This window comes from Anomaloglossus baeobatrachus, chromosome 5, assembly GCF_048569485.1.
Source record: "Anomaloglossus baeobatrachus isolate aAnoBae1 chromosome 5, aAnoBae1.hap1, whole genome shotgun sequence".
Classification (NCBI taxonomy): Eukaryota; Metazoa; Chordata; class Amphibia; order Anura; family Aromobatidae; genus Anomaloglossus; species Anomaloglossus baeobatrachus.
The window spans coordinates 416,460,424-416,488,024 of record NC_134357.1 but is presented as its reverse complement, the minus strand read 5'-3'; positions in this window follow the sequence as shown (position 1 = coordinate 416,488,024).

Genomic DNA, 27,601 nt, shown 5'->3' with positions numbered 1-27,601 from the left:
GCTGAAAGCGTCGTGGGACATCGTGTGGATTACGTCGGACCTAGAGGGGTATTTGGGGATTAATAAAGTGGTGAAAGAGGGTGTTTTTTTGTCTTTAATTCCAAATAAAGTATTTTTTCGGGGGTATGTGTTCATTTACTTTCACTTACAGGTTAATCATGGGGGGTATCTCATAGACGCCTGCCATGATTAACCTAGGACTTAGTGGCAGCTATGGGCTGCCATTAACTCCTTATTACCCCGATTGCCACCGCACCAGGGTAATTCGGGATGAGCCGGGTAGAGTCCCGGGACTGTCGCATCTATTGGATGCGGCAATTCCGTGCGGCTGCTGGCTGATATTTTTAGGCTGGGGGGCTCCCCATAACTTGGGGCTCCCCATCCTGAGAATACCAGCCTTCAGCCGTGTGGCTTTACCTTGGCTGATATCAAAATTGGGGGGGACCACACGCTGTTTTTTTTTAATTATTTGTTTATTTTACTACACTACATAGACCCGCCCCCCGGCGGTTGTGATTGGTTGCAGTGAGACAGCTGCCACTCAGTGTGGGGGCGTGTCTGACTGCAACCAATCTTAGGCGTCGGTGGGCAGGGGAAGTAGGGAATACGAGATGGAATAATGAGCGGCCGACATTTTCAAAAGAGGAGAAGCCGCCAGAGCAGTGTGACAGCCGTGCATTGCCACGCCGGTGATCGGTGCGTATGAGAGAGGGAGGGGGGAGAGGGAGAGACAGACTGACAGAGAGAGATAGAGACCGAGAGAGAGAGAGACTGACCAACAGACCAACTGACAGAGAGCGAGAGAGAGAGAGACTGACCGACAGAGACAGATAGAGACCGACCCACAGAGAGAGAGACCCACAGAGAGAGAGAGATCGACCGACCGACAGAGAGAGAGAGACCAGGAGTGATTTTAAATTATTTAGATCGTTCTGCTGGACATGCTGAGTATGCTCAGTAGAACGTGACGGAATCCTGCACTGGAATCCGTCGCCAAATGCATGGCGACGGAATCCAGCACCATAGAAATTCATTATGCCTCTTAACGGATTCCGACGGAATCCTGCGGAGTGCGTTTTTTTTACAGCAACAGAAAACGCTACATTCAGCGTTCCTTCCGCCCGACGGGCACTGACGATCACCGACAAAACAACTGATGCGCCGCGGGGCGGATGCAACGCAAGACCATCCGTTGCAATCCGCCCTTAATGGAAGCTGTGAGGTAGCGTGGTCGGCTGCACGGCAGAAGACACGGGATCCAGGCACCAATGGTCACAGCACACGGTTTATTACACAAACCAAAAGTCCAACAACAATATACATGTGCTCCCCGGGCAGACACTCAGGGAGTTGTGTTCACTCCCTCACACTAAGGCCCCACGCCCATGTTCCTGTTTCCTTTTAACCCTCCTTTCAGCCTGCAGGGAAACAGCATAAACCCTGGAGTGGAGTTGCTTTCTATGCATGGAGTGAGCACAACCGGGGAGAGACGTACCGGCCGTCATAGATAACCCCGGTCAAAGTCTCACACACCCCTCCCCTCAGTTCAAGCGAGCCTCGGTACAGAGGTCCAGGTACGCTTTTTGGGGCTCCCCCGTCAGATAGGGCGACAATACCTCAGCCCACTGGGGGGTCGGCAGCTTTTCCCGCTCGGCCACCCGCTCAAACACCGCCAGGAACGCTTCCACATCATCCCCCGGGGTCATCTTTTGCAACGCTTGTCTCACCACTTTCCGGACGCTGCCGTCGTCACCCGGTTCCAGGGTTGTTGCTGCTGGTCCGGCACGGATCGACTTGGCCAGGAGAACCATCTGTTCTTGGTGCCTTTTTTCCTGCAATTGCAAGGATTGCTGCTGACGTTCCAACGACCGGAGCAGGTGTGCATTGGTCTGTTGCTGCTGTTCATTAGCCTGTTGTTGCTGTGCATTAGCCTGAGCCAGCTGCTTTAGTATGTCCTCCATGGCGTCACCGGGTTTGGGCTGTAGTATAGCCGCTCGAATCCAGGACATGTGCTACCGGGTCACCAGGAATGGATGCTACACCTCACCGGGCTGGCATGCCCGCCGTTCTCCACCATCTGTGAGGTAGCGTGGTCGGCTGCACGGCAGAAGACACGGGATCCAGGCACCAATGGTCACAGCACACGGTTTATTACACAAACCAAAAGTCCAACAACAATATACATGTGCTCCCCGGGCAGACACTCAGGGAGTTGTGTTCACTCCCTCACACTAAAGGCTACTTTACACACTGCGATATCGGTCCCAATATCGCTAGTGTGGGTATCCGCCCCCATCTGTTGCGCGACACGGGCATATCGCTGCCCGTGCCGCACAACATCGCCCAGAGCCGTCACACATACTTACCTGTCCGGCGACGTCGCTGTGACCGGCGAACCGCCTCCTTTCTAAGGGGGCGGTCCGTGCGGCGTCACAGCGATGTCACTGAAACGTCACTGAACCGCCGCCCAATCGCAGCGGAGGGGCGGAGATGAGCGGGACGTAACATCCCGCCCACCTCCTTCCTTCCGCATAGCGGCCGGGAGGCAGGTAGGGAGAGCTTCCTCGCTCCTGCGGCGTCACACGCAGCGATGTGTGCTGCCGCAGGAACGAGGAACAACTTCGTTACTGCTGAAGTAACGATAATTGAGAATGGACCCCCGTGTCGCCGATTAGCGATTTTGTACTGTTTTGCAACGATGCAAAATCGCTTATCGGTGTCACACGCAACGGCATCGCTAATGCGGCCGGATGTGCGTCACAAAATCCGTGACCTCAACGACTCCGCATTAGCGATGTCGCAGCGTGTAAAGCCCGCTTAAGGCCCCACGCCCATGTTCCTGTTTCCTTTTAACCCTCCTTTCAGCCTGCAGGGAAACAGCATAAACCCTGGAGTGGAGTTGCTTTCTATGCATAGAGTGAGCACAACCGGGGCGAGACGTACCGGCCGTCATAGATAACCCCGGTCAAAGTCTCACACACCCCTCCCCTCAGTTCAAGCGAGCGGGGTTGAACTCCCGCCATCAAACACGGGCCGCGGGACAAGGCATCGGCGTTGCCCTGCAACCTACCGGCCCGGTGTTCAACCGTAAACCAGAAGTTCTGCAGAGAAAGGAACCACCGGGTAACCCGGGCATTCCATTCCTTGGCGGACCTCATCCAGACCAGCGGAGAGTGATCAGTCACCAAGCGAAACTGTCGTCCCAGCAGGTAATAGCGTAGGGACTCCAAGGCCCACTTGATCGCCAGGCACTCCTTCTCCACTACGCTATAATTCCGCTCGGGAGGGGTGAGCTTCCTACTTAAGAAGGTGACGCGCTGTTCCTCCCCCTGAACCACCTGAGACAGCACTGCCCCCAGGCCGACCTCCGAGGCGTCAGTCTGTACTATGAACTCCTTCCGGAAATCAGGGTTGATAAGAACGGGCTGTCCACACAGGACCCCCTTCAGGGCCCGGAATGAGTCCTCGGCCTGCTGAGTCCAGCGCACCATGACGGACTTCTTGCCTTTGAGAAGGTCCGTCAAGGGGGCTGATAGTCCCGCAAAATTTTTTACAAACCTCCTGTAGTACCCCACGATACCCAGGAAGGCCCTAACCTGCTTCGTGGTCAGGGGTCTAGGCCACTTCTGGATCGCCTCAACTTTGTTAATTTGGGGCTTAATCACTCCTTGGCCTGTTACGTAGCCCAAGTAGCGGGCTTCCGTGAGCCCCAACGCACATTTCTTGGGATTGGCTGTCAATCCGGCTGTTCGGAGCGTGTTCACCACCGCTTGTACCTGTTCCAAGTGGGTCTGCCACTCAGAGCTGTAAATAATGATGTCATCAAGGTACGCTGATGCATACGCCTGGTGGGGTTCCAGCACCAGGTCCATCAACCTCTGGAACGTGGCCGGAGCGCCATGTAACCCAAAAGGCAAGACAACATAGTGGAAGAGACCCTCCGGCGTAACAAAAGCGGTTTTCTCCTTGGCAGACTCCGTCAGTGGCACCTGCCAGTATCCCTTGGTCAGGTCGAGCGTGGTGAAATATCGCGCCTGTCCCAGCCTATCAATCAGCTCATCCACCCGGGGCATGGGGTAGAGATCGAACTTGGATACTTCGTTCAATCTCCTAAAGTCGTTGCAGAACCTTAAGGAGCCATCGGGTTTTGGTATTAGGACAATGGGACTAGCCCATTCACTCCGGGATTTTTCGATGACCCCGAGGCGTAGCATCGTCTTCACTTCCTCTGATATGGCTTGTCTTCGAGCCTCCGGCACCCGGTATGACTTCAGGCGTACCTTCAGGTGAGGCTCGGTGACAATGTCATGTCGTATCAGACTGGTCCTACCAGGCAGTTCGGAGAAGACATCGGGGTTCTGCTGAACCAGCCGTCTGGCCTCTTGCCTCTGTTGCTTGGTGAGGGCTTCTCCAATCCTTACTTCCGGTTCGTTCTCTCCGGAAGTCGCTGGAGCCGGGTTTGAACGACCCGAAGAGGAGGGAGATGGGGAACAAGCAACCATCAGGCTTTCCCGTTCTTGCCAAGGTTTTAATAGGTTGACATGGTATATTTGTTCAGGTTTCCGCCTAACGGGCTGCAATACCTTATAGTTGACCACCCCGACTCTTTCCTTTATCTCGTAGGGGCCTTGCCACTGAGCCAGGAATTTACTCTCCGCCGTGGGGATCAATACCAACACCCGATCCCCGGGGTTAAAGGTCCGCACGGTGGCTTGTCTATTGTAGCGGCCGCTTTGCGCGGCCTGAGCCTCCTGTAAATGCTCCTTCACAATTGGCATGACCGCGCTTATGCGGTTCTGCATTCCTAAAATGTGTTCAATCACACTTTTATGGGGGGTGGGCTCTTGCTCCCATGTTTCCTTTGCCAGGTCCAACAATCCCCGGGGATGTCGCCCGTATAACACACCAAAAGGAGAAAACCCCGTGGATGCCTGTGGCACCTCTCGGATGGCAAACATCAAATAGGGAAGCATCATATCCCAGTCTTTCCCGTCTTTGGAAATCACCCTTTTGAGCATGGTTTTCAGGGTTTTATTGAATCGTTCCACTAAACCGTCCGTCTGAGGATGATACACAGACGTACGCAACTGCTTGATCTGGAGTAGCCGGCATAGCTCTTTGGTCACTTTAGACATGAATGGGGTCCCCTGATCCGTAAGGATCTCCTTGGGCAACCCCACCCGGCAGAACACAGCAAACAACTCCCGAGCTATAAGCTTCGCTGCAGTATGTCTGAGAGGTATCGCCTCTGGATACCGGGTGGCATAGTCAACGATCACTAGGATGTGTTGGTGCCCTCGAGCGGACTTTACGAGGGGCCCCACCAGATCCATCCCTATCCGTTCAAAAGGGACTTCTATAATGGGTAAGGGTACCAACGGACTGCGAAGTGGGCCAGGGGTGCGGTAAGTTGACACTCCGGGCAGGTTTCGCAGAACCGTTTTACCTCCCCAAAGACCCCGGGCCAATAGAACCTTTGCAATATTCGCTCCTGCGTTTTCTTGACCCCTAGGTGGCCACTCATCAGGTGTTTATGAGCCAAGTCGAGGACCCGCCGGCGATATGGCCGGGGCACCACCAACTGCTCTACCCCCACGCCCCGTATTTCATCTACCCGGTAGAGTAAATCCTGTTTAAGAGAGAAATGGGGGTACCTTTCCTGGGCACCGGGCAGCTGTGCCACCCCGTCAACCACTGTCACCCGACTCCGGGCATGTATTAATGTAGGATCCTGGAGTTGGGCTGTCCCAAACGTATCCGGGGACGCCTCGAACTCCGGGATGGGCTCGACCATCTCAGCCTCTCCTGCCAAAACCTCTAGGGGCGACCTATCGGGTTCACATTCTGTCCCTATCATGGGGATCCCTATGGCAGGCGTCCCAGATTCGGGATTGTCGGGCTCAGGTCCCGGACTGTCCAATATCTGAGGGGACTTAGGAGGCCCCTTCCATAAAGTCCAAAAATAGGGCAGATCCCTTCCTAGGATCAAGTCATAGGGAAGAGGGTTAATAAGTCCCACCTCATGTTGCACCTGACCGCAGGGTGCTGTGATGGTGACAATCCCCGTGGGATAGTCTCGGCGGTCCCCATGTATGCAAATCACCCCCACGGTACGTTCTGTGGCTTTTACTTCAGCCCTTAGGGTTGATCGCACCAGGGTCACTAAGCTTCCGGAATCCAACAAGCCTGTAACCGGACATCCATTCACCTGTATTTGGCACAAGTGGGGCTCAGTCTCCGGGGAGACAAGGTCAGCGGTACACACCACCTGAGCATACATTGAACCCCGCCGGGTAACCCCACAATCCATGGGCTCCGTGGTGAGTGGACACTGGGCTTCCATATGTCCCACCCGCTGGCACCGAAAACATCTAATAGGGAAGGAAACCCCCTTGACGAGTTGTTGTTTAGGGTACATAGCCTTCCGGACCTCAGGGACGGCGGGCGCGGCCTCGGACGGGACGGTAGCGGTCTCCCGCACCGGTGTCAGCGGTGGGTCCTTGACTCTAGGCTTGGAGGGGCCGGACCGACGGGCGGTACGCAAAGTCTCAGTGTCCCGTATCAAGTCCTGCGTAGCCACATGCCGCTCCACCAGGCATACTAATTGGTCCAGGGTACTTGGGTCGCCCTGTCCTACCCACCGTTGAATGGTGACGGGTAAAGTGCGCACAAAGCGATCAACTACTACCCTTTCCACCATTTGCGCAGGGCTCAGAGTGTCAGGCTGCAACCACTTCTTTACCAGATGCAACAAGTCATAGGCCTGGGAGCGTACGGGTTTGGCTTCCTCATAGAACCACTGATTTACCCGCTGAGCCCGTACATAGGTATTCACCCCCAACTGAGCAAGTATTGCGGCTTTCAGGGTCGCATATTTTATGGCGTCCTCGGTACAGAGGTCCAGGTACGCTTTTTGGGGCTCCCCCGTCAGATAGGGCGACAATACCTCAGCCCACTGGGGGGTCGGCAGCTTTGCCCGCTCGGCCACCCGCTCAAACACCGCCAGGAACGCTTCCACATCATCCCCCGGGGTCATCTTTTGCAACGCTTGTCTCACCACTTTCCGGACGCTGCCGTCGTCACCCGGTTCCAGGGTTGTTGCTGCTGGTCCGGCACGGATCGACTTGGCCAGGAGAACCATCTGTTCTTGGTGCCTTTTTTCCTGCAATTGCAAGGATTGCTGCTGACGTTCCAACGACCGGAGCAGGTGTGCATTGGTCTGTTGCTGCTGTTCATTAGCCTGTTGTTGCTGTGCATTAGCCTGTTGTTGCTGTGCATTAGCCTGAGCCAGCTGCTTTAGTATGTCCTCCATGGCGTCACCGGGTTTGGGCTGTAGTATAGCCGCTCGAATCCAGGACATGTGCTACCGGGTCACCAGGAATGGATGCTACACCTCACCGGGCTGGCATGCCCGCCGTTCTCCACCATCTGTGAGGTAGCGTGGTCGGCTGCACGGCAGAAGACACGGGATCCAGGCACCAATGGTCACAGCACACGGTTTATTACACAAACCAAAAGTCCAACAACAATATACATGTGCTCCCCGGGCAGACACTCAGGGAGTTGTGTTCACTCCCTCACACTAAAGGCTACTTTACACACTGCGATATCGGTCCCGATATCGCTAGTGTGGGTATCCGCCCCATCTGTTGCGCGACACGGGCATATCGCTGCCCGTGCCGCACAACATCGCCCAGAGCCGTCACACATACTTACCTGTCCGGCGACGTCGCTGTGACCGGCGAACCGCCTCCTTTCTAAGGGGGCGGTCCGTGCGGCGTCACAGCGATGTCACTGAAACGTCACTGAACCGCCGCCCAATCGCAGCGGAGGGGCGGAGATGAGCGGGACGTAACATCCCGCCCACCTCCTTCCTTCCGCATAGCGGCCGGGAGGCAGGTAGGGAGAGCTTCCTCGCTCCTGCGGCGTCACACGCAGCGATGTGTGCTGCCGCAGGAACGAGGAACAACTTTGTTACTGCTGAAGTAACGATAATTGAGAATGGACCCCCGTGTCGCCGATTAGCGATTTTGCACTGTTTTGCAACGATGCAAAATCGCTTATCGGTGTCACACGCAACGGCATCGCTAATGCGGCCGGATGTGCGTCACAAAATCCGTGACCCCAACGACTCCGCATTAGCGATGTCGCAGCGTGTAAAGCCCGCTTAAGGTCCCACGCCCATGTTCCTGTTTCCTTTTAACCCTCCTTTCAGCCTGCAGGGAAACAGCATAAACCCTGGAGTGGAGTTGCTTTCTATGCATGGAGTGAGCACAACCGGGGCGAGACGTACCGGCCGTCATAGATAACCCCGGTCATAGTCTCACAAAGCCTATGAGGAATAAACGGCTTCCTGCAACGGTTACCGTAATTCCTCAAGGCAGCGGATTGCAACAGATGCCACACAATGCAAGCTTTAAAGTACCCTAACTTTTCTGTGATTTATGTGAGTTGTTTACTGCTGTAGAAGATGCATTTTATCAAGGCATCTGTCATGGATCCTGGCTTTGCTCTCCTCACTTTAGTCTTCTGAACTCTCTTGTGCTCCACATTGGGCTTTGAAAGTGGTCCAGAGTACTACCATTTGATCATCTGACTGGGCCTATATAAGATGCACCAAGACACACACTTGTGGCTTGGTATTAAGAATTTTAGTGTTTCTATGTCCTGTCTGCATGTGGCCTCCAGTGCTTCTCCTGCCTGCTTTCCGGTCTTCTGCTTACTTGCAGCGTCCATTGCTTGTACTAACTGTTTTCCGTGTACTTCACCTGCTTGCTGCACCAACGCTTGTGACCCATGTGCCCACCTTGGGTTTAGAGTATCCAATTCTTGGATTTTTTTTTGCAAATATAACTGTTTGATGAATTATTATATAGTCTTATATAATTTAAATTATCTGCATTCATGTATGTCTCTGAGCTCACGGACACACTGATTATATGAATGTATTCCCATAAAGCTAAATATGTAAACACATGACATCCATATACATTAATCACTTCTTCTTTTCATGACAATATTGACCATAATAAGTACATTTTTTGTCATGTAACAGCATATGATGTTTACATATAGTAATAGCTTTTGTATACAATATTTTGTATACAATTATTTTATATACAAATAATATATATATTGTGAGACTGTGACCGGGGTTATCTATGACGGCCGGTACGTCTCGCCCCGGTTGTGCTCACTCCATGATAGAAAGTATCTCCACTCCAGGGTTAATCCTGTTTCCCTACAGGCTGAAGGAAGGGTTAAAAGGAAACAGGAACAAGGGCAGGTGTGCCGGGTGTGAGGGAGTGAACACAACTCCCTGAGTTCTCTGCCGGAGAGGCACATATGTACTGTTGTGGACTTTTGTTTGGATATTAAACCGTGTGCTGTGACCCTTGGTGCCTGGATCCCGTGTCTTCTGCTGTGCAGCCGACCACGCTACCTCAGATATGGTGGAGATTCGGCGGGCATGCCAGCCCGGTGAGGTGTAGCTTCCATTTCTGGTGACCCGGTAGCACATGTCCTGGATTCAAGCGGCTATACTACAGCCCAAACCCGGCGACGCTATGGAGGAAATACTAAAGCAGCAGCAACAGATCAATGCACACCTGCTCCGGTCGTTGGATCATCAGCAGCACTCTTTGAAATTGCAGGAACAAAGGCACCAAGAACAGATGGTTCTCCTGGCCAAGTCGATCCGTGCCGGACCGGCAGCAACAACCCCGGGACCGGGTGACGACGGCAGCGTCCGGAAAGCGGTGAGACAAGCGTTGCAAAAGATGACCCCGGGGGATGATGTGGAAGCGTTCCTGGCGGTGTTTGAGCGGGTAGCCGAGCGGGAAAAGCTGCCGACCCCCCAGTGGGCTGAGGTATTGTCGCCCTATCTGACGGGGGAGCCCCAAAAAGCGTACCTGGACCTCTGTACTGAGGACGCCTTAGAATATGCGACCCTGAAAGCCGAAATACTTGCTCGGATGGGGGTGAATACCTATGTACGGGCTCAGCGGGTAAATCAGTGGTTCTATGAGGAATCCAAACCCGTACGCTCCCAGGCCTATGACTTGTTGCATCTCGTAAAGAAGTGGTTGCAGCCTGACACTCTGAGCCCGGCGCAAATGGTGGAAAGGGTAGTAGTTGATCGTTTTGTATGCACTTTACCCGTCACCATTCAACGGTGGGTAGGACAGGGCGACCCAAGTACCCTGGACCAATTAGTGGGCCTAGTAGAACGGCATGTGGCTACGCAGGACTTGATACGGGACACTGAGACTTTGCGTACCGCTCGTCGGTCCGGCCCCTCCAAGCCTAGGGCCAAGGACCCACCGCTGACACCGGGGCAGGAGTCCGCTACCGTCCCGTCTGAGGCCGTGCCCTCCGTCCCTGAGGTCCGGAAGGCTATATACCCTAAACGACAACTCGTCAAGGGGGTTTCCTTCCCTATTAGATGTTGGCGGTGCCAGCGGGTGGGACATACGGAAGCCCAGTGTCCACTCACCACGGAGCCCATGGATTGTGGGGTTACCCGGCGGGGTTCAATGTATGCTCAGGTGGTGTGTACCGCTGACCTGGTCTCCCCAGAAACTGAGCCCCACTTGTGCCAAATACAGGTGAATGGATGTCCGGTTACAGGCTTGTTGGATTCCGGAAGCTTAGTGACCCTTGGGCGATCAACCTTGAGGGCTAAAGGCCACAGGACGTACCGTGGGGGTGGTTTGCATACATGGGGACCGCCGAGACTATCCCACGGGGATTGTCACCATCACAGCACCTTGCGGTCAGGTGCAACATGAGGTGGGACTTATTAACACTCTTCCCTATGACGTGATCCTAGGAAGGGATCTGCCCTATTTTTGGACTTTATGGAAGGGACCTCCTAAGTCCCCTCAGATATTGGTCAGTCCGGGACCTGAGCCCTACAATCCTGAATCCGGGACGCCTGCCGTAGGGGTCCCCATGATAGGGACAGAATGTGAACCCGATAGGTCGCCCCTTGAGGTATTGGCAGGAGAGGCTGAGACGGTCGAGCCCATCCCGGAGTTGGAGGCGTCCCCGGATACGTTTGGGACAGCCCAACTCCAGGACCCTTCATTAATACATGCCCGGAGTCGGGTGACAGTAGTTGACGGGGTGGCACAGCTGCCCGGTGCCCAGGTAAGGTACCCCCATTTCGCTCTTAAGCAGGATTTACTCTACCGGGTAGATGAAATACGGGGCGTGGGGGTAGAACAGTTGGTGGTGCCCCAGCCGTATCGCCGGCGGGTCCTCGACTTAGCTCATAAACACCTGATGAGTGGCCACCTAGGGGTCAAGAAAACGCAGGAGCGAATATTGCAAAGGTTCTATTGGCCCGGGGTCTTTGGGGAGGTAAAACGGTTCTGCGAAACCTGCCCGGAGTGTCAGCTTACCGCACCCCTGACCCACTTTCGCAGTCCGTTGGTACCGTTACCCATTATAGAAGTCCCTTTTGAACGGATAGGGATGGATCTGGTGGGGCCCCTCGTAAAGTCCGCTCGAGGGCACCAACACATCCTAGTGATCGTTGACTATGCCACCCGGTATCCAGAGGCGACACCTCTCAGACATACTGCGGCGAAGCTTATAGCTCGGGAGTTGTTTGCTGTGTTCTGCCGGGTGGGGTTGCCCAAGGAGATCCTTACGGATCAGGGGACCCCATTCATGTCTAAAGTAACCAAAGAGCTATGCCGGCTACTCCAGATCAAGCAGTTGCGTACGTCTGTGTATCATCCTCAGACGGATGGGTTAGTAGAACGATTCAATAAAACCCTGAAAACCATGCTCAAAAGGGTGATTTCCAAAGACGGGAAAGACTGGGATATGATGCTTCCCTATTTGATGTTTGCCATATGAGAGGTGCCACAGGCATCCACGGGGTTTTCGCCTTTTGAGTTGTTATACGGGCGACATCCCCGGGGATTGTTGGACCTGGCAAAGGAAACATGGGAGCAAGAGCCCACCCCCCATAAAAGCGTGATTGAACACATTTTAGGAATGCAGAACCGCATAAGCGCGGTCATGCCAATTGTGAAGGAGCATTTACAGGAGGCTCAGGCCGCGCAAAGTGGCCGCTACAATAGACAAGCCACCGTGCGGACCTTTAAACCCGGGGATCGGGTGTTGGTATTAATCCCCACGGCGGAGAGTAAATTCCTGGCTCAGTGGCAAGGCCCCTACGAGATAAAGGAATGAGTCGGGGTGGTCAACTATAAAGTATTGCAGCCCGGTAGGCGGAAACCTGAACAAATATACCATATCAACCTATTAAAACCTTGACAGGAACGGGAAAGCCTGATGGTTGTTTTCTCCCCATCTCCCTCCTCTTCGGGTCGTTCACATCCGGCTCCAGCGACCTCCGGAGAGGACGAACCGGAAGTAAGGATTGGAGAAGCCCTCACTAAGCAACAGAGGCGAGAGGCCAGACGGCTGGTTCAGCAGAACCCCGATGTCTTCTCCGAGCTGCCTGGTAGGACCAGTCTGATACGACATGACATTGTCACCGAGCCTCACCTGAAGGTACGCCTGAAGTCATACCGGGTACCGGAGGCTCGAAGACAAGCCATATCAGAGGAAGTGAAGACAATGCTACGCCTGGGGGTCATCGAAAAATCCCGGAGTGAATGGGCTAGTCCCATTGTCCTGATACCAAAACCCGATGGCTCCTTAAGGTTCTGCAATGACTTTAGGAGATTGAACGAAATATCCAAGTTCGATCTCTACCCCATGCCCCGGGTGGATGAGCTGATTGATAGGCTGGGACAGGCGCGATATTTCACCACGCTCGACCTGACCAAGGGGTACTGGCAGGTGCCACTGACGGAGTCCGCCAAGGAGAAAACCGCTTTTGTTACGCCGGAGAGTCTCTTCCACTATGTTGTCTTGCCTTTTGGGTTACATGGCGCTCCGGCCACGTTCCAGAGGTTGATGGACTTGGTGCTGTAACCTCACCAGGCGTATGCATCAGCATACCTTGATGACATCATTATTTACAGCTCTGAGTGGCAGACCCACTTGAAACAGGTACAAGCGGTGGTGAACGCACTCCGAACAGCCGGATTGACAGCCAATCCCAAGAAATGTGCGTTGGGGCTCACGGAAGCCCGCTACTTGGGCTACGTAATAGGCCAAGGAGGGATTAAGCCCCAAATTAACAAAGTTGAGGCGATCCAGAAGTGGCCTAGACCACTGACCACGAAGCAGGTTAGGGCCTTCCTGGGTATCGTGGGGTATTACAGGAGGTTTGTAAAAGATTTTGCGGGACTATCAGCCCCCTTGACGGACCTTCTCAAAGGCAAGAAGTCCGTCATGGTGCGCTGGACTCCGCAGGCCGAGGACTCCTTCCGGGCCTTGAAGGGGGTCCTGTGCAGACAGCCCGTTCTTGTCAACCCTGATTTCCGGAAGGAGTTCATAGTACAGACTGACGCCTCGGAGGTCGGCCTGGGTGCAGTGCTGTCTCAGGTAGTTCAGGGGGAGAAACACCCCGTCACCTTCTTAAGTAGGAAGCTCACCCCTCCCGAGCGGAATTATAGCGTAGTGGAGAAGGAGTGCCTGGCGATCAAGTGGGCCTTGGAGTCCCTACGCTATTACCTGCTGGGACGGCAGTTTCGCTTGGTGACAGATCACTCTCCGCTGGTCTGCATGAGGTCCGCCAAGGAACGGAATGCCCGGGTTACCCGGTGGTTCCTTTCTCTGCAGAACTTCCGGTTTACGGTTGAACACCGGGCCGGTAGGTTGCAGGGCAACGCCGATGCCTTGTCCCGCGGCCCGTGTTTGATGGCGGGAGTTCAACCCCGCACGCTTGAACTGAGGGGGGGGTATGTGAGACTGTGACCGGGGTTATCTATGACGGCCGGTATGTCTCGCCCCGGTTGTGCTCACTCCATGATAGAAAGTATCTCCACTCCAGGGTTAATCCTGTTTCCCTACAGGCTGAAGGAAGGGTTAAAAGGAAACAGGAACAAGGGCAGGTGTTCCGGGTTTGAGGGAGTGAACACAACTCCCTGAGTTCTCTGCCGGAGAGGCACATGTGTACTGTTGTGGACTTTTGTTTGGATATTAAACCGTGTGCTGTGACCCTTGGTGCCTGGATCCCGTGTCTTCTGCTGCGCAGCCGACCACGCTACCTCACAATATATACACACACACACACACACAGTACAGACAAAGTCTGGACACACCTTGTCATTCAAAGAGTTTTCTTTATTTTCATGACTCTGAAAATTGTAGATTCACATTGAAGGCATCAAAACTATGAATTAACACATGTGGAATGAAATACTTAACAAAAAAGTGTGAAACAACTCAAAATACGTATGTGTTATATTCTAGGTTCTTCAAAGTAGGCACCTTTTGCTTTGATTACTGCTTTGCACACGCTTGGCATTCTCTTGATGAACTTCAAGAGGTAGTCACTGGAAATGGTCTTCCAACAGACTTGAAGGAGTTCCCAGAGATGCTTAGCACTTGTTGGCCCTTTTGCCTTCACTCTGCGGTCCAGCTCACCTCAAACTATCTCGATTGTTCAGGTCTGGTGACTGTGGAGGCCAGGTCATCTGGGGTAGCACCCCATCACTCTCCTTCTTAGTCAAATAGCCCTTACACAGCCTGGAGATGTGTTTGGGGTCATTGTCCTGTTGAAAAATAAAAGATGATCCAACTAAACGCAAATCGGATGGAATAGCATGCCGCTGCAAGATGCTGTGGTAGCCATGCTGGTTCAGTATGCCTTCAATTTTAAAAAAATCCCCAACAGTGTCACCAGCAAATCACCCCCACACCATCACACCTCCTCCTCTATGCTTCACGGTCGGAACCAGGCATGTAGAGTCCATCCGTTCACCTTTTCTGCATTGCACAAAGACACGGTGGTTGGCTCCAAAGATCTTAAATTTGGACTCATCAGACCAAAGCACAGATATCCACTGGTCTAATGTCCATTCCTTGTGTTCTTTTAATCCAATCAATTTTATTGTAGGAAGTTACATTACAAAAAGGAGAAATTCAGGTATCATTGGCAATAATACACAAAGAGGACAACGCTGTAACATGTGGTAGTATCCTCTTTGATTATGATTCACATTTCCTGTCACACCACCACCAATCATGTCTGATGCAAGTTGCAACTTTTTTAGGTTAATCAATACCCAATACGTATAGAGTCAACCTACCAATTTACTCTTTAATCCTCAAAATGAGGGATCCAAACAACCAGAACCAGAGAGTAAGAAAGGAAGATAAGAAAAGGGAGGGGAGAGAGAGGTGGGGGAGATGGGTAGAACCATGGATGGTTGCAAGGAAGCAACCAGGGAGGGGGAGGGGGAAGGGAGGGAGGGAATTGGATGGCGTTTCGGGGTAGCCCGAGCAGTAACAACAACAGAGATTTAAACACCTTGAATATTGACATGTGGTATGGGTGAACTCCCTGCGTAACACTCTCTTTGACCCTATTTGACCCGTTTTTAATTATCAACAGTTTGCCCTGGAAACAGATGCCTGACAGGGGATGCATATACAGAGTTTAGCCACGTGTTCCAAATCTGAAGTATTTTGTTTTTGGCGCGGATGGAGTGAGCCAGACAGAACTCGTATTGGCATTGGAGATTAATTCGGTTATATAGTTCAACTAATGTAGGCGTCTTTGGGGATTTCCAGTGCAAACTTATGCAATATCTGGCAGCTACTAGAATGTGAACTAATAAACCCCTGGATTCCCAAGAGAACTCCTCTATACCCACGTTTAGCACTGTCAGACCTGGATTCGGATTAATAGGATTGCCTGTCAGCTCACCCATCAGGCCAAACACCTCCAACCAGAACGAGAAAACCTTGGGACAAGCCCACCAGCAGTGACCAAGAGTACCCCTTTGGAGGCAGCCCTTCCAACAATGTGGCGAATAATTTGGGAGGAACTGTGCTAAAGTTGGCTGGGGACCGATACCATCGCAGGTGTACTTTTTTCAGTTGCTCCAGATGATTTATACACTTGGAATATTTTTGGATATTTGCTGATGCCGAGTGCCAGTTTGAAGGAGAGGTAGAGACACTCAACTCAACGTCCCATTTATTCATATAAGGAGATTTTTGCTCTTCGGGGGGGTTATTGAGCCATTTGTATGTCGAGGAGATACCTTTGGATTTAATTATCTTTTTAAATACCAAAGCCTTTGTTGTAGGTAACAGAGGCTTTGACTTTGGAGGAAATTTAGAGGCCAGAAAATGACTAATTTGGATGTGATGATAGAAACAGCCCTTTAAAGAGGGGTGTTCCCGTACTATTTCATTAAAGGGGTTAACACCCATATCAGAGTATAGATCCGCCAGCACTGTAATGCCCGATCCCTCCCACCTGGCCAGATTCAAAAAGGGGATTTGAGATTCCAACGACTTGAGGGAAATCTCTGAAAGAGGAATCTGAATCTTATGAATCAAGTCATTTCGCCAGACCTCCAGGGAGGCTGACATGGTGGGAGCACACGGGGAGAACCGTGAACGGCTCAAATATTCTGCTTCCATCATTCTTCTGACCGAGCCCTGGCGGGACAGGAAATTTTCAATCTGAGCCCATCTATGTGAATTACCTGGACGCCACCATTCCTTTAGTGATTCAATTAGTAAGGCTTTATAATATGCCATTATGTTTGGGGTGCCCAATCCCCCTAAGTCATATAGGGGGTATAACACTTTACCTGCGACCCTAGCCCTTTTATTACCCCAGACAAATTTGTTAGTCAACGATTGAAGTTTCATCAGGGTTTTGTGAGAAATTTTGATGGGAAGGCATCTGAGCACATACAATATTTTGGGTAAGAAAACCATTTTAGAGGACTGTATCCTGGCCATCCAGGACAATGATATTTTTTCATACCTTCCCAATTCCTTTTCTAAATTTTGGATCAGAGGTTCCAAATTTTCTTTAATTAACATCTGCGATGGTGTCAGCTTAATACCCAAATAAGGTATCCCCCTGTCGCACCATTTGAATTGAAAGGCCCCCTCCAGCGCACTCCTGGCCTCCACCGGTACATTAAACGGCAGTATCAAAGACTTTGCCGCATTAAGCTTATAATACGACACTTTAGAAAAGTTTGATAATGTGTTCACCACTGCTGGAATCGACACTGCAAGGTTAGAACAGGAAATTATCACATTGTCTGCGTATAAACCAAGTTTATGTTCAAATTCCCCAACTCTTATACCAGAAATGGCTATGTTTTTTCGTATAGCTTCCGCCAGAGGTTCTACCACTAAAGCAAAAATAGCGGGAGACAATGGACACCCCTGGCGGGTGCCATTACTTATTTGAAATTTAGATGACAGAAACCCCGATGCCAACACTGACGCATTTGGGTAAGAGTAGAGGGCTAGAATGGATGACTTGATTTTCCCCAAGAACCCGAATTTTGTTAGAACTCTCTCCAGGTATCCCCAGTGCACCCTGTCAAAGGCTTTTTCAGCATCAAGAGACAGGAATGCACTGGGTTTACCCGATATCTCCACCAGTCCAATCAAGTCAAGCATCCGTCTGGTGCCATCCTTAGATTGCCTGCCTGTCACAAACCCAACTTGGTCTGGAGCCACTAAGGTCGGGATCACTTTATGAAGTCTATCTGCCACTAGCTTAGCATAAATTTTAACATCACAATTTAGGAGTGAAATGGGCCTAAAATTACCCGGGGTGTCTGCAGGTTTCCCTGGCTTTGGTAGCGTGATAATTATCGCTTCTAAGTTGTCTGGGGAAATTGACCCTTTATTTTGCCAAAAATTGAAGGTTTTTGACATAAAGGGGGACAGAGTGGATGTAAATTGTTTGTAATATTCGTATGGCAGCCCATCGGGGCCCGGGGCAGAGTTAGACTTAGTCATTTTGATGGCACCTAGGATTTCATGTGTAGTAAAGGGAAGATTAAGTTCCTCTAATTGCTCATCTGAGACCCGGGGAAGATCCAGGGTGTCTAGGAAACCCTGTATATCCACTTGAGTCGGCTGTGACGTATTGGAATCATATTTTAGATTATACAGGGCCTCATAGTATTTCGCAAATGCTTCTGCTATTTCAATGGGATGTCTAGTGATTGTTCCTTTCGGGTCCCTCAGGAATTCTATTTTAGATTGGATCTCACGTTTTTTCGTCCTTCTTGCCAATAAGGACCCCGCTCTATCCCCCATAGCATAAAATGTCGATCTATTTTTTTTAAGATTATGTTCGTATTTTTGCAGGAGTAGGGATCTTAATTGGAATCTATGGGTTACAATTTCTTTAGTCAAGTTAGGGGATGCTTTGGCTTTATTCAGGGATTCAAGGTGATGAATACGGGTTAATATATATTTAATATCTGCGTCTTTTTTCCGTTTTTGGATGGAGGCTATTTTTATGAGCTGCCCTCTGACTATGGCTTTATGAGCAGCCCACAGGGTCTCGTCAGAAATTTCCCCATTATTATTAAGTTTAAAATATTCTGTTAACACTGACTCTACTGCATCATGTACCTTCTGCCTACCAAGCAAGCTGGTATTCAGTCTCCACCTAGGGGAATTTTGATTATTAAAGCTACCCTGAACAGACAAAGAGATCGGCGCATGATCTGTCCAAGTAATTAAACCAATATCAGCTGCCACACAATTACTTATAGATTTGCTGTCGACCAAAAAAAAATCAATTCTACTGTATGAGTGATGCCTGGAAGAGAAGAATGTATAGTCTCTTTCTGATGCGTGCAAATATCTCCAGATGTCATGAAAATGGAATTCATTGATGAGATGCTTAAGTTCCTTAGCATGTGGGATGCTGGTGTTGGAGCAATCCATGGAGCATATTACAGGTATATTAAAGTCTCCACAGATGATGTCCGCCCCTGTGGCAGTATCTTTGAATGCTTGGAAAAATTTCATAGCAAAGGTCAATTGTGATGAATTTGGGGAGTAGACCGTTGCCAAGGTATAAGGGACGCTGTTGATATAACAAGACAAAATAATATATCTTCCATCCGCTCCATAACTGACATTTATCAATTTAAAGGCCACTGAGTTCTTTATTAAAATGGCCACTCCTCCTCTTTTTTTTGAGTCATTAGCAAAAAAGGTGTGTTGGAACCTTGGATGAAGTAGCCGTTTATTATCTGTGGAAAGAAGGTGGGTCTCCTGAATGCATGCTATATCACAGTTAGATGCCTTCACCTCTCTCCACATCATTGACCTTTTTGCTGGGGAGTTGAGTCCGTTCACATTAATAGACAATATCTTAATTCTCATATTGGAGCCGCAGGGGGGTTTGAATTCCTAGGAACGCCATCAGGGATGAGAGGGGCTAGACCAGCAAGGAATTGAGAGAAATTTCCAGAACAAAATTAAGGAACATTTGTGACAAGAGGAACAAAAACAAAAAAATTCCAACAACACCGGTTTGCCCCGAGTAGGGTGCCTGGTGTATAACCGCTTGCCATAGGCGAGAACATCAGGGGGGCTACGTGACATCCCGTGTCACAGGAGCAGGGGCAGCAGGTGCCATAAGCAGGAAGGAGTCCCAGCTAAGCTACTGACCATTCAGGGTTAATCCTGTCTGGAGGGCCTCTATGATTCTCCTGCCCACCAGGGTTTGGTGGGTGGGCTATTCCCCAGTCATCCAGCAATTTGCCCAGCTGAGAAGGAGTATGACATATGTGAGTGCCTCCATCTTTGAAAATTATCATCTTCACCGGAAAACCCCACTTGTACTTGATGTCTTGATCTCTAAGGAGTTTAGAAAGGTGGGCAAATTCTCTTCTTTTATTAAGAGTTGCAGCAGAAAGATCTGGGAAGATTTTTAGTCCCATGAAAGTGTCTGGCAGGGCTGGATTTCCCCTCGGTGTGTGAAGCACAGCTTCTTTTGTTTTATAGAAATGAAGTCTAGCCAGGACATCTTTAGGCAGAGCTGGATCTATGCCTTTGGATTTAGGGACTCTATGAATCCTGTCCACTATCAGGTCTCTGGTGTCCCATCCCATTTATAAGCTGCAGAAACTTGTGGAAGTATTCCTGGAGGTCATTATCTGCTACTGATGAGGGAATCCCTCTGATTTTTAAGTTATTTCTTCGGGATCTGTCCTCTATATCACTGATTTTAAGTTTTAGTGCCTCCACCTCCTTTTCCAAAGCTGTGTTAGCATCTATCAGATTGTTATGTGATGTTGCAAATTCAGCCATTTTAGTTTCTACATGCTCTGTGCGATCACCTAGAGACCTGATCTCTTCCTTCAGCTCTCTTACTATTTCTCTGAGACCAGCCTGCAAGGAAGCCCTCAGCGTTTTCAGCAGAGATTGCATTGTTTCCTCTGTCAGAGGAATGCCTGTGCAGCCTCTCAAGCAGCCTGTATCTCCTTGTGAGGAGTGGGAAGAAGCTGAGTGGGAAGCCATCTTGCTTGGTGAGGAGAGATCCCTATCCCGGGGGTAGAAGTCTGTCAGTTTGGCTGGAGTGCCAGTTTTTTTAGGTCTCCCCTTAGGCATAGCTGGGGGCTGGGGTTACTCACACCTCCTGTAGTTGGTAATCCTGTTATCTGTGAGCTGAGGAGAGCCGGTTTATCCTGCTGTCAGCACAGAGCTCTCCTTCAAGCAGCCGTCCCCATCAGCGTGCAGGCCACGCCCCCCATTCCTTGTGTTCTTTAGCCCAAACAAGTCTCTTCTGCTTGTTGCCTGTCCTTAGCAGTGGTTTCCTAGCAGCTATTTTACCATGAAGGCTTGCTGCACAAAGTCTCCTCTTAACAGTTGCTCTAGAGATGTGTCTGCTGCTAGAACTCTGTGTGGTATTGACCTGGTCTCTAATCTGAGCTGCTGTTAACCTGCGATTTCTGAGGCTGGTGACTCGGATAAACTTATCCTCCGCAGCAGAGGTGACTCTTGGTCTTCCTTTCCTGGGGTGGTCCTAATGTGAGCCAGTTTCTTTGCAGCATTTGATGGTTTTTGCCACTGCACTTGGGGACACTTTCAAAGTTTTCCCAATTTTTCCGACTGACTGACCTTCATTTCTTAAAGTAATGATGGCCACTCGTTTTTCTTTACCTAGCTGCTTTTTTCTTGCCATAATACAAATTCTAACAGTCTATTCAGTAGGACTATCAGCTGTGTATCCACCAGATGTCTGCACAACACAACTGATGGTTCCAACCCCATTTATAAGGCAAGAAATCCCACTTATTAAACCTGACAGGGCACACCTGTGAAGTGAGAACCATTTCCGGTGACTACCTTTTGAAGCTCATCAAGAGAATGCCAAGAGTGTGCAAAGCAGGAATCAAAGCAAAAAGTGGCTACTTTGAAGAACCTAGAATATAAGACATATTTTCAGTTGTTTCACACTTTTTTGTTAAGTATTTCATTCCACATGTGTTAATTCATAGTATCAATGCCTTCAATGTGAATCTACAATTTTCAAAGTCATGAAAATAAAGAAAACTCTTTGAATGAAAAGGTGTGTCCAAATCTTTGGTCGGTACTGTATATATATATATATATATATATACATACAGTATGCACACCACAAAATAAAATTATTTTACAATATCTGATAATAGCTATAAAATTAAATAATTTAGTAACTGTGGCAGTACATATACAATCTATGTCACAACGTGGGAAATGTCGGTTTCAGTATGTTGGATGCTCAACCAGACCACTACGACATTGACTAGATTGTGGTTCTGAAAAAAATAACTACTAGTAGGTTATCAGGTACATTGCAACACTTTCTTCATTTGCATAAAGGAGATGTCAGGAGCTCCGATTCCATTTCATTGCAGGTCATTAATTTTTCCAATTACACGTTGACTCCCCCTGAAATCATGGTTTTACAATGTGGTTTGTCCTTTTCACCAATGCATGAATTGGATAAGTTTACCCTGTGACGACATGGACTCTCATGGGTTAAAGTTTCTTAAAATTCAGCCAGACGTCATTGTTCTTCTGTGTGCTATCTCATGTTTGCTTATCTATTGTTCTCCAGACTTTTCCAGTAACCATTGTATTGTAGTTGTGTATTGCTAATGTGATTACCTTAGTAGCCATTGTTGAGTCTGTGACTTGTAGACTCCATGTAGATAGCTTCAGTCTTTCTATGCACATCATTTAAATGAACATTGTCCATGCAGCTTGAGATTCATCCAATGGGAGAGGCGATCTTGTCCAACCAATCGATGAGGACGCAGTGTATCCAAGTGGAAGGCTGTGGCTATAAGAGAGGACTTCTTTAAGCCACCAGGTGGATGAAGGTTGTTGGATGCTGATGGATCCAGTCTAAGCTCTTCGGAGCTGACTAGAGGATCAGGATATCTTATGGCTTCAATCTAGGGGCTCCGGTTCCGGTTGGAGACCATATCCGCAGCCTAGGGATTTCGACTCCGGCTGCCAGGATTAGACCATCATACCAGGACTACCTAAGGAGGACACTCAGGTTGGGACAATCCGGTCACCTGGCTACAGACTTTGCAGACCTCACACAGCTTCCTAAATCTGGCATTATTCCAGTCACGGTGGGTGCCCGCCAAAAGCGGGGTGCTGCTGGATTGGAGTGAGTAGCCCTGGAACCTGTGAGGCATGGACATTCTAAATCCCTGGTGAGCCAGCGGAAGGGTGAGACTCTGTTGCCTGTTACATTTGTGTTTTGCTGGTTATGTGTTATGTGCCGTTAATTGTTTGGGGATCCAATAAAGTCTAATTATTGTGGTTCCCTCACCCTGTGTTGTCTGAGTAGTGTTACGCCTACGGTTAAAGAGGCCGGCGTTCAGTTGGGATGAGCCCTGAGCCACGCTGTCTTTCTAAAGGCGGCGGGTTTTAGTGGACGAGAGCACCCACTGAGCCCCGTGTCTCCACATACCCTTGTTAAAGACCTCTACCTATTTTGTAGGAATTTAATTCCCCGGGTCATACACCAACAACCGGAAATCATGGAATCCATAGCAGAGGACAAATGACAAACATTCTGTGATCTACTAGACCTACTACAAGACAATGAGTGTCCACAAGGTAAGAGAAACTTTCCTATTAACAACCAATACTTGACCTCAACACTCATTGGTTAAATCGGATATTCTCAAGCTAACACGTAATATTTGTCAGGGGGAAAATTAAAGTTCAGTTGAGAAGCCAGCTCTTTTTCAGTTGAAAAATAAAGAGCGGTCGATAAAGGGGGGAATATTTTGCTATGGCCCGCCCCCCTATATTTGGAAGAAGCACATAGGCAAATACATAATCCACACCTCTATCAGAAGTCTACCTCTGATCCAAAAGGTCACTTTCTCTAACAAGTTCCATAAATTATTGGAAACCGCATTTAGACATGGGATTATCATGGTCAAAGAAAGGAACTATCTTTGGGTAGAACTGCCTGTGGTTTCTACTTTCTAAATGTTGCCAAAAGTGCACTTCTCAAAACCCCCTGTATGCCCCATTGTGTCCGGCATTGGAAGTTTGTGTGAAAGGGAATACACATATATTGATTTCTTTCTGCAATTAATGGTAAATAGATTACTGTCCTATGTAAGAGACACCACACCTTTCATTCAACAAATTCAGGATGTTAACCCCTCCCAACACATTCTGCTAGTTACTTGTGATGTTGAATCATATTCATTATATTTCAACATTTGGCACACGGATTATATTAGGTCTATCACATATTTTTGGGATTTACAAGAACATTCTGACTGAAGACATGATTCATTCATCATTCATCTTTTGGATTTTGTGCTACACCAGAACTATTTTGTGTTTTACAGAACATATTTCTGGCAGGTCTCTGGAGTTGCAATGGAGGTGCGATGTGTGCCCATCTTTTTGGGATGGTGGGAATCCACAGTTGTGTATCTCTCCGCTTGGCTGCAGCAACATGTCATCTATTGGGGTCGCTATATTGATGACTTTATCTTCCTTTTGATGGGCACCATAGCAGACTGCTCTGATTTGATTACTTCTCTGAACAACAACTCTGCAGCTACAGCTAATTTCTTGCACTTGACCATGTCTATCTCGGATAACCAATTCATCACCAATCTACAGTATACCAAAAACTGACTGCGACCAAGTGCTTACTTCAATTTGACAGGTTCCACCTTTTAAATATAAAGAGGTGTCCATACAAGGTGTAACACAGAACTGCACCCAGAACTATGACTTCTTATCTCAAGCTAGAAACCTCACAGATCGCTTTAAGCAAAGGTGGTATCCTAGAAAGATCTTGTCCAACGCTTATCAATGGGAGAAGACCATTCTCAGGGCTCTCTTCTTCTCCCTGTGATTGGAATCAGGACCAACAGTTACGCTTTATTCTGGATTATAATAACCAATGGGTTATTCAAAATCATTTGAAGATACTCATTCTTGATTCCCACACCAAAACCATAGAAGATAATCAACTTTTATTGAAGGCGAAGAGGGCTCCTAATTTGAGTGACTTCCTAATCAGTCATTTTCAGAGACCTACACCTCATTTACAATGGGGATTTCCTCTCAACAACTCATTCCTTTGTAGCGAGTGTAACATCTGTCACTCCTTGCACCCCACTAGAGATTCCTTTAAGAAACCCCTTTGCACAGACATCGCAGGAACTCAGACGATGGAACCAGATGCATTTTTCAACCATATGGCATCCATGGATGTAAGAAAGGGTAAAAAACAGACCTCTGTTGCATTACACTTTTTATCCGACCCCAGGGGTAGTTGTAACATACACGTTGTGGGTTTCAATGAAGATTTCCTATTTACTGGCTTCCTGGGATAATAATCCTTTATATCTTTCCTTCTTAGTTAGGTTCAAGAGCAAAAGATATTTCATCGGCGGCCAAACGTTTCTCATCTGCCAACCTCGCATATTCTTCCTAGTGGTCCTCCACAACTTTAAGACCACAGACGAGCCCCATATATTTCTTCCTCTCTTTCCCTCCTGGGTATACCTGATCTGTTACACATGGTATTTATTATTTGGATGCCCTGTTAGCATATAGACATCATTGGACATTTTACTGGACATTCTCTTTCCCTACTCTGGTTTTTATTGCTCACTCAATCCTTTGTCCCAATCCATACTGGGAGGTTGTCCTTTATTATATTATTTACTAACACTCAAACTGGAGCCTTATACAGTTTTATATTTTATAATCCTTTGTATCTTAGGTCATATTGTTTTATGGTTACCCATATTTCCTTTCAAACAATTTTTTGTTATGCCATATCCAAATGGAGACACCATCTTCATAATTGCGCAATCATGTGTAGAGCCGGTATTTTGATACTAAAATACTTTTAGTTTTACAATACCATACGTAATACTTTTGGCTAATGGGAAAACTTGGGAATATACGAAGCACAGCCAGAAAAGTTTCTCTACTTCATAGGAACATGTAATGACCATCCGGTCAGCGTAAAGGCTACTTTACACACTGCGATATCGGTCCCGATATCGCTAGTGTGCGTACCCGCCCCCATCTGTTGCGCGACATGGGCATATCGCTGCCCGTGCCGCACAACATCGCCCAGAGCCGTCACACATACTTACCTGTCCGGCGACGTCGCTGTGACCGGCGAACCGCCTCCTTTCTAAGGGGGCGGTCCGTGCGGCGTCACAGCGACGTCACTGAACCGCCGCCCAATCGCAGCGGAGGGGCGGAGATGAGCGGGACGTAACATCCCGCCCACCTCCTTCCTTCCGCATAGCGGCCGGGAGGCAGGTAGGGAGACGTTCCTCGCTCCTGCGGCGTCACACGCAGCGATGTGTGATGCCGCAGGAACGAGGAACAACCTCGTTACTGCTGAAGTAACGATTTTTGGGAATTAGGACCCGTGTAGCCGATTAGCGATAAATCACGCTTTTGCGACGATTTTACATCGCTGAACGCTGTTACACAAAGCTATATCGCTAACGATTGCGGAAGTGCGTCACCAAAACCGTGACCCCAACGACAAAATTCTGGCGATATCGCAGTGTGTAAAGCCCGCTTTAGTGTATCTATCTCTAGTTTCTACTAGGTTCTTGTTTATATGATATTTTATTGCTTGCTCTAAGATACCTCCACATCTGTACGCTGACTATATTCTTTCTTCACTTTGAAGAAGACAGTATATAGTCAGCCTGTAAGATATTATATTATATTCAACTCTGTTTGTGTATATCCCCTATATAAAAATATTTATATGAGCCTCTTTGCTCCCATGATTTTTTGATTTTGAGTTATAAGTGCAATACATAACCTCACCACTTGGCAGATATACATGCATTTTAGATTGTGAGTAGAGATGAGCGGACCCATGGAAGTTCGGGTTCTGCGGGTTCAGCTGGTTGTTAGATCAAGTTCAGACCAGGGCCCAAACTTGACCTGAACTTGATCCCAGATCGCCAACCCCATTGGAAGTTTGAGCAGTTCAGCTCTCAGCCCACATACAGCCAGCAATAAACAGAGCATTTCCGGGGGAGGGCTTTTTTTTTTTCTTTTGTACACATTACATCTCAAAAAGTTGTTTTTACACCCAGTGGGAGCCATTCAAAGACTGCAAACGGCTCCCACTGGGCAAAGCATCAAGCCTACCCGAGCACAGTGATGCTTGATTGAGTGGTTAGCATATGTAGATCACCGGAAGTCTGAACTCGAATACAAATTTTTTTTAAAGTTCACGTTCGGTATGAACCCCAAACTTTACAGTTCAGGTTCGCTCATATCTATTCAGGAGTGAAACTTTTTACACAGAGAAAAGCTATGTATAATAGACAAATTTTCACTACTTTCTTTTTTTTTTACTTACTTCTGTTCTTGGCTTAGAAATACTGATGGAAAATACTGTGTAAATACTGCCATGTAATAATGATCTTAAGGTATGTGCACAACACAAGGTAAAAACTATAGCGTGAACTTGTCACGGGGTGTGGCAGGATCACTAGCGACAGGGGAGCCTAAACTGGCCCTCAAGCTAGGAGATCCCTAGCTGACCCTGATCCCAAAGGTATGTCAGAAGGTTATGATGTTTGGGCTACCTTTCTTGCACTAGCTCCTGAACAACCCTGGTCTAGTGGCCTCCTTCCCCCCACCCAGAGAGGGCTGGGACAGGAGTGATTAATCCCACACAAATACACAGATGTGGGAAAACCAAAACTTAAACTCACAGCAATCACTCACAGAGGTATAGACAATATATTTTCAGAAGGAAACTAAAGGAAAGGAGGAAGTAATCAGACAAAAGTATTTCCACAACACACCAAACAGCACACAATAGTTAACCAGCAACTGGATAACAAACCACAAGAACCGGAATCGCATAAAGCTATCATCGGCATTGGAGAAAACAGGCTCCACCATCTTAAAAAAGGGTGGAGGCAACTGCGATAGGTCTCCTGCAACATGTAACTCAAGCAGCAATCCACAGACTAGCAGAAATTACCTCCTGCAAGCCCGATTACTATCAAGAGCACAGCTGGTCAATGCCCAAGTCTGTCTGTTTAACTCAAAAGCAGCATCGTGTGGAGTGTCTGACTTTGGTGTGTGAACAGCATCAGATGTGGTCTTGGCACTCAGTGAGTTTTAAGCCAGACACCGTGTGACAGTACTCTCCTAGATATATACATTGCAACTCCAG